This window comes from Pristiophorus japonicus, chromosome 8 (genome assembly GCF_044704955.1).
Source record: "Pristiophorus japonicus isolate sPriJap1 chromosome 8, sPriJap1.hap1, whole genome shotgun sequence".
NCBI lineage: Eukaryota > Metazoa > Chordata > Chondrichthyes > Pristiophoridae > Pristiophorus > Pristiophorus japonicus.
Genome location: NC_091984.1, coordinates 110,910,384 through 110,923,825, shown reverse-complemented (window position 1 = coordinate 110,923,825; position 13,442 = coordinate 110,910,384).

Below are 13,442 nucleotides of genomic sequence, written 5' to 3'. Positions count from 1 at the left end.
GAAAAATGAAAGTGTTTGTGTGGAAGTTTTCTTGACTGCGGTTTAGCTCCACCCACGTTTTCAGACAGATTGTTGAAAGTTTTTAACCCTTTGTAGTGTTGTCCTAGATGTGGGAAGTTTTAAGAAAGTGTGAACCTAGAATTGAATTACATTTTAAGTTAGAAATGCAGGTGCAGATTTATTTTGATTGATTTACGGGGCAATGAAATGCACAACGGATGGGTTTGTTTAACAAAAGATAAAACCTTAAGCTTTGCTAAAAAACATTTTTTTTACAGAGAAAACAGAACTGACACAGAAGCTTCAGCTCTTGTGCTGAGAAATTTGGACGTTCTAATTGTATAAAAACAGTAACCCGACAATTGTTCGAAGCGAACGGTTGGTTTGGGTCACCGAGTTACTGAACTCGTGTAGAAGCTGTCTCTCCCTCGATCGAGTACTTTATAATAAACAATTCTTTTCTCCAAAACAGAATTGTGTTGAGTATCTTTGTAATACTGCACAACATTTGTATACTTGCATCCCACAATTGGGTGTTGCGCTTCAGGAATTAACTGGAACTATAAACTTCTTAACTTAATAATTAGGACAATGGCTCGGTCCATTAACTAAACAGCATAATGATGTTTATGAACCTCCGCAATATTCCTTCCTGTGCAGAGAATATTAGCTTATTGCTTCATCAATCTATGATGACACCTAGCCATCAACAAGGTGTCACACTGCTCCTGAATCTATGAAAGAAGTATAGGATGGGAGCGGCTATGCTGTCTCACCACCTCTGGATGGTCCCAAGGCCATCAGGGGATTGCTTATATCAAAAGGGTAATTACATTGTTAGTGTTATATGGTCAGGTAAAATTAAAGAGTTTCTGGTCAGCACAGTATTTTAATTCAGAACCTAATAGCCTCCATTTTAAATATTTATATAAAATAAAGCAAATCCGTCTTGTAATTGCACTGTAATTCTAAATCTAATTTACTCCTGTGACTATTTTCATTCTGTTATGTATGCAACCTGTATCATACCGCCACCAGAAGGCATACCCGTCGGAGTCCCAAGGGATCCCAGCATCCCTTGGGAGCACTGTATATATGCAGACCTCCCACGCTGTACCAACACTCTGGAGTTTGAATAAAGGAGCTAAGGTCACACTTACTCATGTTTACAGTACTTCATTACATTACTTTATTATGAGCTTAACAACTGGTGATGAGATAACAAACAATCATGCGAAAATGCAGAGAACTGTTGGTATCTTGGAGAAATTCTCAGAAGGGGACGATTGGGAGGCCTTCGTGGAGCTACTCGACCAATACTTCGTGGCCAACGAGCTGGAAGGGGATGAGAACACTGCCAAACGAAGGGCGATTCTCCTCACCATCTGTGGAGCAACAACCTATGGCCTCATGAAGAATCTTCTAGCTCCGGCGAAACCAACAATCAAATCGTATGAAGAACTGTGTACCCTGGTCCGGGAGCACTTAAATCCGAAGGAAAGTGTTCTGATGGCAAGGTATCGACTTTACACGTGTCAATGGTCTGAAAGCCAGGAAGTGGCGAGCTATGTTGCCGAACTAAGGCGCCTTGCAGAACATTGCGAATTCGCTGGATTCCTTGAGCAAATGCTAAGAGACTTCTTTGTGCTTGGCATTGGCCATGAGGTTATCCTTCGTAAATTATTGACTGTTGAAACACCGAAACTGAGCAAAGCCATAATGATAGCCCAGGCATTTATGTCCACCAGCGATAACACCAAACAAATTTTGCAGCATAAGGATGCATCGGCAAGTACTGTATACAAAGTAATGTCGTTTTCAGCCAGGAATGCATATGGCAGAACATACACGCCTGAAGCTGCATGACCTCAGATGACCCAAAGTCCACTATCAAACGTTAATGCGAGGCAGTCAACACCTTGTTGGTGCTGCGGAGGTGATCATCGGGCCTGTTGTAACTTGGATAAGGGGTCAGACTAGATAAGAATATAAGAACATAAGAATTAGGAACAGGAGTAGGCCATCTCGCCCCTCGAGCCTGCTCCGCCATTCAACAAGATCATGGCTGATCTGGCCGTGGACTCAGCTTCACTTACTCGCCCGCTCCCCGTAACCCTTAATTCCCTTATTGGTTAAAAATCTATCTATCTGTGACTTGAATACATTCAATGAGCTAGCCTCAACTGCTTCCCTGGTCAGAGAATTCCACAGATTCACAACCCTCTGGGAGAAGAAATTCCTTCTCAACTCGGTTTTAAATTGGCTCCCCCGTATTTTGAGGCTGTGCCCCCTAGTTCTAGTCTCCCTGACTAGTGGAAACAACCTCTCTGCCTCTATCTTGTCTATACCTTTCATTATTTTAAATGTTTCTATAATATCACCCCTCATCCTTCTGAACTCCAATGAGTAAAGACCCAGTCTACTCAATCTATCATCATAAAGTATCATCACAAGCTCAAAGTAAGGTGTGACCGTAGTCCTTTATTACAGATCTCAGAGTGCCTCTCCAGCCTGTGAAGCCTCCTTATATACAGGTGCTCCCAAGGGATTGTGGGATCTCTTGGGACTCCAGGGGATAAGCCCTCTGGTGGTTAGACATGGTAATTACAGGTTTACATACATAACAATACTCCCGCCGCCCCCCCCTCCCCACACCCTGCCGCCGCTCTCCAAAGTCAATGGTGTAACTATTTACAATGTGAGTCGATCTGGGGCCTTCTTTTCCCTGGTTGATCGTCTCGGTGCAAATGCTGGTGTTGGTGAGTCGTTTGTTGGGCCTTCGCTGGGCTGCTGCGCAGCTGGCCTTGCTGGACTGCTGGGGGTGGTGAGTCTTGCTGTGCTGCTGCGGGGGATGGGTTCTGCTTTGTGGTCAACCGCTGGGTCGGTTGCCACTTGTGTGTGTGTTGGAGGGTCGAAAAAGGTAGAGTCTATGGTGGGTTGTTCTGGATAGTCTGTAAATCTGAGTTTGGTTTGGTCCAAATGTTTTCTGCAGGTGAGTCCATTTGCGAGTTTGACCACAAACACCGTACTCCCCTCTTTGGCCAAAACAGTGCCAGCAAGCCACTTGGGACCTTGTCCATAGTTCACCACAAATACAGGATCATTTACTTCAATTTCGCGTGACACATTTGCGCGATCATGATATGTATTCTGTTGAAACTGCCTGCTCTCTACCTGTTCGTGTAGATCAGGGTGGACTAACGAGAGCCTTGTATTAAGTGCCCTTTTCATGAGCAGTTCAGCGGGAGGGATCCCGGTGAGCGGGTGGGGTCTTGTGCGGTAACTAAGCAGTACTCGGGATAAGCGAGTCTGCAGTGAGCCTTCAGTTACCCTTTTCAAGCTCTGCTTGATTGTTTGAACTGCTCGTTCTGCTTGACCGTTGGATGCTGGCTTAAACGGGGCAGACGTGACATGTTTGACCCCATTGCGGGTCATGAATTCCTTGAATTCGGCACTGGTAAAGCACGGCCCATTGTCATTTACAAGGACATCAGGCAGACCATGCATGGCAAACATGGCCCATAGGCTTTTAATGATGGCAGCGGATGTGCTTGCCGACATTGTCACACAATCAATCCACTTGGAGGACTCATCTACAACCACTAAAAACATTTTTCCAAAGAATGGGCCTGCATAGTCGACATGAACCCGAGACCACGGTCTGGAGGGCCAAGACCATAACCTTCATGGCGCCTCCCTGGGTGCATTGCTTAACTGGGAACATGTATTACATTTGTGCATGCAGGACTCTAAGTCTGCATCGATACCGGGCCACCACACATGGGATCTGGCTATTACTTTCATCATTACAATGCCTGGGTGGGTACTGTGGAGATCACTAATGAAAGTGTCCCTGCCCTTTCTTGGCACAACTACCTGATTACCCCATAGGCGGCAGTCTGCCTGTAGAGACATTTCATCTTTGCGCTGCTGGTACGGTTTTATTTCTTCCTGCATCTCTAACGGGACACTCGACCAACTCCCGGGGAGCAGACAGTTTTTTAGTAAGGACAGTAAGGGGTCCTGGCTCGTCCAGGTTCTAATCTGTCGGGTGGTAACAGGTGATTGCTCACTCTCGAATGCTTCCATTACCATAACTAAATCTGCAGGCTGTGCCATCTATATCCCGATGATGGGCAATGGCAGCCTACTGAGAGCATCGGCACAGTTTTCTGTGTCTGGCCTGTGGCGGATGGCGTAGTTGTATGTGGACAATGTGAGCGCCAATCTCTGGATGTGGGCCGATGCATTCGTATTTATCCCCTTATTTTCAGAAAAGAGGGATATAAACAGCTTATGGTCGGTTTCCAATTCAAATTTGAGCCCGAACAGATATTGATCCATTTTCTTTACCCCGTAAACACACGCTAACGCTTCTTTTTCGAACATACTGTCGGCCCTCTCAGCCTTAGACAGACTTCTGGATGCATAAGCAACTCGTTGCAATTTCCCAAATTCATTAGCTTGTTGCAATACACACCCGACCCCGTACGACGACGCATCACATGCTAGTACCAAATGTTTACATGGATCGTACAACACAAGCAATTTGTTTGAACATAACAGCTTCCTAGCTCTCTCAAAGGCATTTTCTTGGCTTTTACCCCATACCCATTCATCTCCTTTATGGAGTAAAGAGTGCAGCAGTTCTAACAATGTGCTAAGACCCGGTAAGAAGTTACCAAAATAGTTCAGGAGTCCAAGAAATGACCGCAGCTCCGTCAGGTTCTGTGGTCTTGGTGCATTTTTGATTGCCTCCGTTTTTGAATCGGTGGACCTGATGCCATCCGTCGCGATTCTTCTTCCCAGGAACTCCACTTCAGGCGCCAGGAAAATGCAATTCGAGTGTTTTAGCCTGAGCCCCACACGATTAAGCCGACTAAGAACCTCCTCAAGGTTCTGCAGGTGGTTGACGGTGTCCCGATCTGTTACCAAGATTTCGTCCTGGAAGACCACGGTGCATGGGACCAACTTCAGCAAGCTTTCCATGTTCCTCTGGAATCTTGCCGCGGCCGATCGAATCCCAAATGGGCATCTGCTGTAAACGAAAAGACCTTTGTGCGTGTTGATGCAGATGAGGTCTTTCGAAGATTCCTCCAGCTCCTGCGTCATGTAGGCCGAGGTCAAGTCCAGCTTCGTGAACGTTTTCCCTCCCGCCAGCATCGCAAATAGGTTGTCTGCCTTTGGTCGTGGGTATTGATTCTGCAGTGAGAAATGATTGATCGTTACTTTGTAATCACCACAGATTCTGATGGTGCCATCTCCCTTGAGGACTGGAACAATCGGACTGGCCCACTCATTGAATTCGATCGGCGAAATGATGCCCTCTCACAGCCTGTCCAGCTCGATCTCCACCCTCTCTCTCAACATGTAAGGTACCGCTCTCGCCTTGTGATGGATGTGTCGCGCCCCTGGAATCAAATGGATCTGTACTTTTGTTCCTTGGAACTTCCCGATGCCTGGTTCAAATAGCAAGGGGAACTTGCTTAGTGTTATATATGTAAACTTGTATTTGCTCTGTACAGCCACCAGGGGGCTCATCTCCTGGAGTCCCAAGGGATCCCATAATCTCTTGGGAGCACAGGTATTTAAGGAGGCCTCACAGGTTGGAGAGGCACGCTGGAGACCTGCAATAAAGGACTACGGTCACACTTTACTTTGAGCTCACAGTGTTCAGTCTGACTCTTTCTCCATGCACAACAACTGGTGACGAGATACAGATAGCGAACCCAAAGATGCAGAGAACAGTGGACATCCTGGAGAAATTCTCAGAGGGAGATGATTGGGAAACTTTCGTGGAGCGATTCAACCAATACTTTGTAGCCAACGAGCTAGATGGGAAAGAGAACGCTGCCAAACGAAGGGCGATCCTCCTCACCGTCTGTGGGGCACCAACATATGGCCTCATGAAGAATCTGCTCAACTCCAATGAAACCCACGGAGAAATCGTACGATGATTTGTGCACACTGGTCCGAGAGCATTTGAACCTGAAGGAAAGCATTCTGATGGCGAGGTACTGGTTCTACACCTACAAAAATCTGAATGCCAGAAAGTGGCGAGTTATGTCGACGAGCTAAGACGCCTTGCAGGACATTGCGAATTTGAAGGACATTTGGAGCATATGCTCAGAGAATTTTTCGTACTTGGCATTGGCCATGAAACCATACTTCGCAAACTTTTGACTGTAGAGACCCCAACCTTAAGTAAGACCATAGCGATAGCTCAGGCGTTCATTGCCACCAGTGACAATACTAAACAAATCTCTCAGCACACGAGTGCTGCTACAAGTACTGTGAACAAAGTGATGTTATTTTCGAATCGCAACGTACAGAGCAGGTCACACAATCCCTTGGGAGCACAGGTATTTAAATAGGCCTCACAGGTTGGAGAGGCACTCTGGAGACCTGCAATGAAGGACTACGGTCACATTTTACTTTGAGCTCACAGTGTTCAGTCTGACTCTTTCTCCATGCACAACATTTAGGATCTGGGCACATGAGGTGTCGTCGACGGACGGAAGTGCTCAGACGTCGTCCCAGCTACAGCATATCTTTCCCAGCCAGCTCCTGCCAAACAGTGTGAGGCCATCGCCCGGTACCACCAGGAGTGGTAAATCGTGCACCACTCCTTCGTAGGAGACCTTTACGGGAGCACTGCCAATTACGGGAATCAGTTCCTTTGTGTACGTTCTAAGTTTGGTACGAATGGGAGTCAGGATTGGCCTTGAAGCCTTGTTGCACCACAACTTATCGAAAGTCTTTTTACTCATTATGGACTGGCTTGCTCCCACGTCCAGCTCCATGGACATCGGGAGTTCATTTAATTCAACCTTCAGCATTATCGGAAGACACTTTGTGGTAAATGTGTGCACCCCATATACCTCTGCCTCCTCAGTCTGAGGCTCTAGTTCGTCATGATCCACCGTGGATCTGTCCTCTTCTGCAACATGGCGGTTTGCAGGATTAACAGGGGTTGCAGCTCGCCTGCACATATGTTGGATGTGTCCCATTGTTCCACAGCCCTTGCAAATGTATCCTTTGAAGCAGCATGAATGGAATCAATGATCACCCCTGCAGCGCTAACAAGGTGTTAATTGCCTTGTATTCACCACCCTTGATGGCAGACCCTGAGTCATCTGCAGACGTGCAGCTACAGGCGTGTAAGTCCTGTCATGTCCATTTCAATTCAAAAACAACGTTACTTTGTTCACAGTACTTGCAGCAGCACTAGTGTGCTGGGAAATTTGTTTGGTATTGGCACTGGTGGAGATAAACACCTGGGCTATTGATATGGCTTTACTCAAGGTTAGCATCTCTACAGTCAAAAGTTTGCGAAGTATTACTTCATGGCCAATGCCAAGTACAAAGAAGTCCCTGAGCACATGCTACAACTGTCCTTCAAATTCGCAATGTCCTGCAAGATGCCTTAGCTCGGCGATGTAGCTCGCTATTTCCTGGCCTTCAGACCTCGTGTACGTGTAGAACCAATACCTTGCCATCAGAACGCTTTCCTTCGGGTTTAGATGGTCCCGGACCAATGTGCACAACTCATCGTGTGACTTGTCTGTGAGTTTTGCTGGAGCAAGCAGGTTTTTCATGAGGCAATACTTTGGTGCCCCGTAAATGGTGAGGAGGATCGCCCTTCGTTTGGCAGCGTTCCCTTCTCCTTCCAGCTCGTTGGCCACGAAGAATTGGTCAAGTCGCTCCACGAAGGTTTCCCAATCATCTCCCTCCAAAAATTTCTCCAGGATGCCCACAGTTCTCTGCATTGTTGCATTGGGGTTCATCATCTGTATCTCGTCGTTGTATCTTGGATAAAGAGTCAGACTAGATACTGCAAGCTCAAAGTAAGTGTGACCGTAGTCCTTTATTTCAGATCTCAGAGTGCCTCTCCAGCCTGTGAGGCCTCCTTATATACAGCTGCTCCCAAGAGATTGTGGTATTCCTTGGGACTCCAGGGGATAAAACTTCTGGTGGTTAGACATGATAATTACAGGTTTACATACATAACAGAGCCCATCAATGCCGCTTCAAACACTATGTGTGCAAAGGCTGTGGAACAATGGGACACCTCCAGCGAATGTGCAGACGAGCTGCAAGCCCTGCAAACCACCACGTTACATAGGAGGATCGATGATGGTTGATCAGGCTGAATTAGAGACTCGAACTGAGGAGGCAGAAGTGTACGGGGTACACACCTTCACCACAAAATGTCCACCGATCATGTTAAAAGTAAAACTGGACGGAATTCCAGTATCCATGGAACTGGACACGGGTGCGAGTCAGTCTATCATGAGCAAAAAGGCCTTCGACAGGCTGTGGTGCAACAAGGCACACAGGCCCAAGCTTAGCCCCATTCATACAAAGCTAAGAACTTGCACTAAAAAGCTGATCCTTGTAATTGGCAGCGCAGCAGTAAAAGTCTCCTATGATGGAGCAGTGCATGAACTCCCACTATGGATTGTACTGGGAGATGGCACCACTCTGTTCGGCAGAAGCTGGATGGGAAAAATCCACTGGAACTGGCATGACATCCGAGCGCTCTCGTCCGTCGATGACGCTTCATGTGCCCAGGTTCTGAGCAAGTTCCCGTCGTTGTTTGAGCCAGGCATCAGAAGTTTCTCGGGGGTGAAGGTACAGATCCACTTGGTTCCCGGTACACAACCCATCCACCACAAGGCACAGGCGGTGCCATATATGATGTGAGAGAAAGTGGAAATTGAGCTGGACAGGCTGCAGCGAGAAGGCATCATCGCGCCGGTGGAGTTCAACGAGTGGGCCAGTCCAATTGTTCTGGTTCTCAAAGGCGATGGCACGGTCAGAATTTGTAGGAACTATAAAGTAACAATTAACCGTTTTTCACTACAGGATCAGTACCAACCACCCAAGGCAGACCCTGGCTGGAGGAAAGACGTTCACCAAGTTGCACCTGACCTTGGCCTACATGACGCAGGAGCTGGAGGAATATTCGAAAGGCCTCACCTGCATCAACTCGCACAAAGGTCTGTTCATCGACAATAGATGCCCATTTGGGATTCGATTGGCCGCGGCAATCTTTCAAAGGAACATGAGAGCCTGCTAAAGCTGGTTCCGCGCACCGTGGTTTTCCAGGACGACATACTGGTCACAGGTCGGGACACGATCGAACACTTGAAAAACCTGGAGGGGGTTCTAAGTCGGCTAGATCGCGTGGGACTCAGGTTGAAACGCTCGGTGTGTTTTTCTGGCGCCAGAGATCGAGTTCTTAGGGAGAAGAATCGCGGCAGACGGCATCAGACCCACCGACGCCAAGACGGAGGTCATCAAGAATGCGCCGAGACCACAGAATGTGATGGAGCTGTGGTCGTTCCTGGGACTCCTCAACTATTTTGGTAATTTCCTACCCGGGTTAAGCACCTTGCTAGTACTGCTACATGGGCTGCTACGCAAGGGAGATGACTGAGTATGGGGGAAATCACAAGAGTCAGCTTTTGAGAAAGCCAGAAATCTGTTATGTTCCAACAAACTGTTTGTTCTGTATAACCCATGTAAACATTTAGTGCTAGCTTGCAATGCGACTTCCTACGGGGTCGGGTGTGTGTTACAACAAGCAAACGAATTGGGAACATTGCAATTGGTCGCCTATGCATCCAGGAATTTGTCGAAGGCCGAAGGGCCTACAGCATGCGTTTAAGGGGTGAAAAAAATGCACCAGTATCTGTTTGGTCTCAAGTTTGAGTTAGAAACTGACCATAAGCTGCTCATATTGCTATTCTCAGAGAGCAAAGGGATTAATACCAATGCCTCTGCCAGTATCCAAAGATGGGTGCTCACGCTGTCTGCATATAACTATGTAATCCGTCACAGACCAGGCACAGAGAACTGCGCTGATGCTCTCAGTCGGCTACCATTGCCCACCACCGGGGTAGAAATGGCACAGCCTGCAGACTTGCTCTTGGTGACGGATGCATTTGAAAACTAAAAGTCACCCGTTACGGTCCACCAGATCAGGACCTGGACCAGCCAGGATCCTTTACTGTCCCTTGTAAAAAAACTGTGTCCTCCATGAGAGCTGGTCCAGCGTCCCAGCGGAGATGCATGAAGAGATCAAGCGGTTCCAGCAGCGCAAAGACAAAATGTCCATACAGGCGGACTGTCTTTTGAGGGGCAATTGCGTGGTTTTGCCTAAGAAAGGCAAGGAAACGTTCATACACGACCTACACAGTACCCACCCAGGCATAGTAATGATGAAAGCTATAGCCAGATCCCATGTGTGGTGGCCCGGCATCGACTCAGATTTGGAGTCATGCATGCGCCAATGCAACACTAGCTTTCAACTGAGCAATGCGCCCAGAGAGGCACCGTTAAGTTTGTGGTCATGGCCCTCCAAACCGTGGTCTAGGATCCACGTTGACTTTGCGGGTCCATTTCTAGGCAAAATGTTTTTGGTTGTTGTGGATACTTATTCAAAATGGACTGAGTGTGTAATAATGTCTGTAAGCACGTCCACTGCCACCATCGAAAGCCTACGAGCCATGTTCGCCACGCACGGCCTGCCTGATGTCCTCGTCAGCGACAATGGGCCGTGCTTCACCAGTGCTGTATTCAAGGAATTCATGACTCGCAATGGGATCAAGCACGTCACATCTGCCCCATTCAAGCCCGCATCCAACGGCCAGGCAGAACGGACAGTCCAAACCATCAAGCAAAGCTTGAAACGCTAGCCGGAAGGCTCCCTGCAGACCTGCCTGTCCCAAGTCCTGCTCAGCTACTGCACCAGACCCCACTCGCTCACCAGGGTTCTCCCAGCCAAGCTGCTCATGAAAAGGGTGCTCAAAACAAGGGTTCTCTCTTGACCACCCTGATCTCCATGATCATGTCGAGTGCAGGCGGCATTAACAAAGCATGTACCATGATCGCGCAAACTTGTCACGCGAGTCCGGGGTCGGTGAGAGGCGTACCGGTGCAGCTGCAGCGGGGACAGAAGGCAAGAAAGTAAAAAGAAATCGAAAGGTGACGTCACAGCCAAGGGGGGTAAGTAGTTTTTCTTTTTCTTTTTCTTTTCTTTTCTATATCAGTAAGTAACATTTAGCATTGTTGTTGCCAAATTAAGTTTATCTAAGGGTTAAGTCATGGCAGGAGAGCTCGGACACGTGTTATGCTCCTCCTGTACTATGTAGGAAGTCAGGGACACCTCCAGTGTCCCTGACCACTACGTGTGCGGGAAGTGTATCCGCCTCCAGCTCCTGACAGTCCGTGTTGCGGAATTGGAGCTGCGGGTGGATTCACTCTGGAGCATCCACGATGCTGAGAATGACGTGAATAGCACGTTTAGTGAGTTGGTCTAACCGCTGGTAAAGGGTACACAGCTAGATAGGGAATGGAAAACCAACAGGAAGAGCTGTGCAAGGAAGGTAGTGCAGGAGTCCCCTGCGGTTATCCCCCTGCAAAACAGATACACCGCTTTGGGTAGTTGAGGGGAGAGCAGCAGCAGCCAGGTTCATGGTACCGTGGCGGGCTCTGCTGCACAGGAGGGCAGGAAAAAGAGTGGGAGAGCAAGAGTGATAGGGGATTCGATTGTAAGGGGAATAGATACGCGTTTCTGTGGCCGCAACCAAGACTCCAGGATGGTATGTTGCCTCCCTGGTGCAAGGGTCAAGGATGTCTCGGAGCGTGTGCAGGACATTCTGAAAAGGGAGGGTGAACAGCCGGTTGTCGTGGTGCATATAGGTACCAAGGATATAGGTAAAAAACGGGATGAAGTTCTACGAGACGAATTTAAGGAGCTAGGAGCTAAATTAAAAAGTAGGACCTCAAAAGTAGTAATCTCGGGATTGCTACCAGTGCCACGTGCTAGTCAGAGTAGGAATCGCAGGATAGCGCAGATGAATACGTGGCTTGAGCAGTGGTGCAGCAGGGAGGAATTCAAATTCCTGGGGCATTGGAACCGGTTCTGGGGGAGGTGGGACCAGTACAAACCGGACGGTCTGCACCTAGGCAGGACTGGAACCAATGTCCTAGGAGGAGTGTTTGCTAGTGCTGTTGGGGAGGAGTTAAACTAATATGGCAGGGGGATGGGAACCAATGCAGGGAGACAGAGGGAAACAAAATGGAGACAGAAGCAAAAGACAGAAAGGAGATGAGTAAAAAGGGAAGGCAGAGAAACCCAAGGCAAAAAACACAAAGGGCCACTGTACAGCAAAATTCTAAAGGGTCAAAGTATAATAAAAAGGCAAGCCTGAAAGCTCAGTGCCTCAATGCGAGGAGTATTCAGAACCCTGGAGAGGGCTCTGAGCTAGTTAGAGTGGGTGAGAGCTCAAATGAACAGGACCCCAAGAAAGAATGCAAAAGGCAGGAGGCAACAGAGCAGAGTAGCACCGGGGTAAGTGTAAACCACAAGGTGATAGGAAGCGACAATATGTATGAATATAAAGGGGCTGCAGTAGGGGTCAAAACTAAAAATCATGGTTTAAAAACTAGTATTAAAACGCTCTACCTAAACGCACGCAGCATTCGAAATAAAGTAAATGAGTTGATGGCACAAATCGTTACAAATGGGTATGATTTGGTGGCCATTACAGAAACATGGTTGCAGGGTGGCCAAGACTGGGAATTAAATATACAGGGGTATCTGACAATTCGGAAGGATAGACAAGAAGGGAAAGGAGGTGGGGCAGCTCTGTTAATAAAGGATGATATCAGGGCAGTTGTGAGAGGTGATATTGGCTCGAATGAACAAAATGTTGAATCACTGTGGATGGAGATTAGAGATAGTAAGGGGAAAAAGTCACTGGTGGACGTAGTTTATAGGCCCCCAAATAATAACTTCACGGTGGGGCGGACAATAATCAAGGGAATAATGGAGGCATGTGAAAAAGGAACGGCAGTAATCATGGGGGATTTTAACCTAATTATCGATTGGTCAAATCAAATCGCACGGAGTAGCCTGGAGGAGGAATTAATAGAATGCATTCGGGATTGTTTCTTCAAAAAGTATGTTACAGAACCTGCAAGGGAGCAAGCTATCTTAGATCTGGTCGTGTGTAATGAGACAGCAACAATAAACAATCTCCGAGTAAAAGATCCTCTCGGAATGAGTGATCACAGTATGGTTGAATTTGTAATACAGATTGAGGGTGAGGAAGTAGTGTCTCAAAAGAGCGTACTATGCTTAAACAAAGGGGACTACAGTGGGATGAGGGCAGAGTTGGCTAAAGTAGACGGGGAACACAGACTAAACAGTGGCACAATTGAGGAACAGTGGAGGACTTTTAAGGAGCTCTTTCATAGTGCTCAACAAAAATATGTTCCAGTGAAAAAGAAGGGCGGTAAGAGAAGGGATAACCAGCCGTGGATAACCAAGGAAATAAAGGAGAGTATCAAATTAAAAACCAATGCGTATAAGGTGGCTAAAGTTAGTGGGAAACTAGAAAATTGGGAAAATTTTAAACGACAGCAAAGAA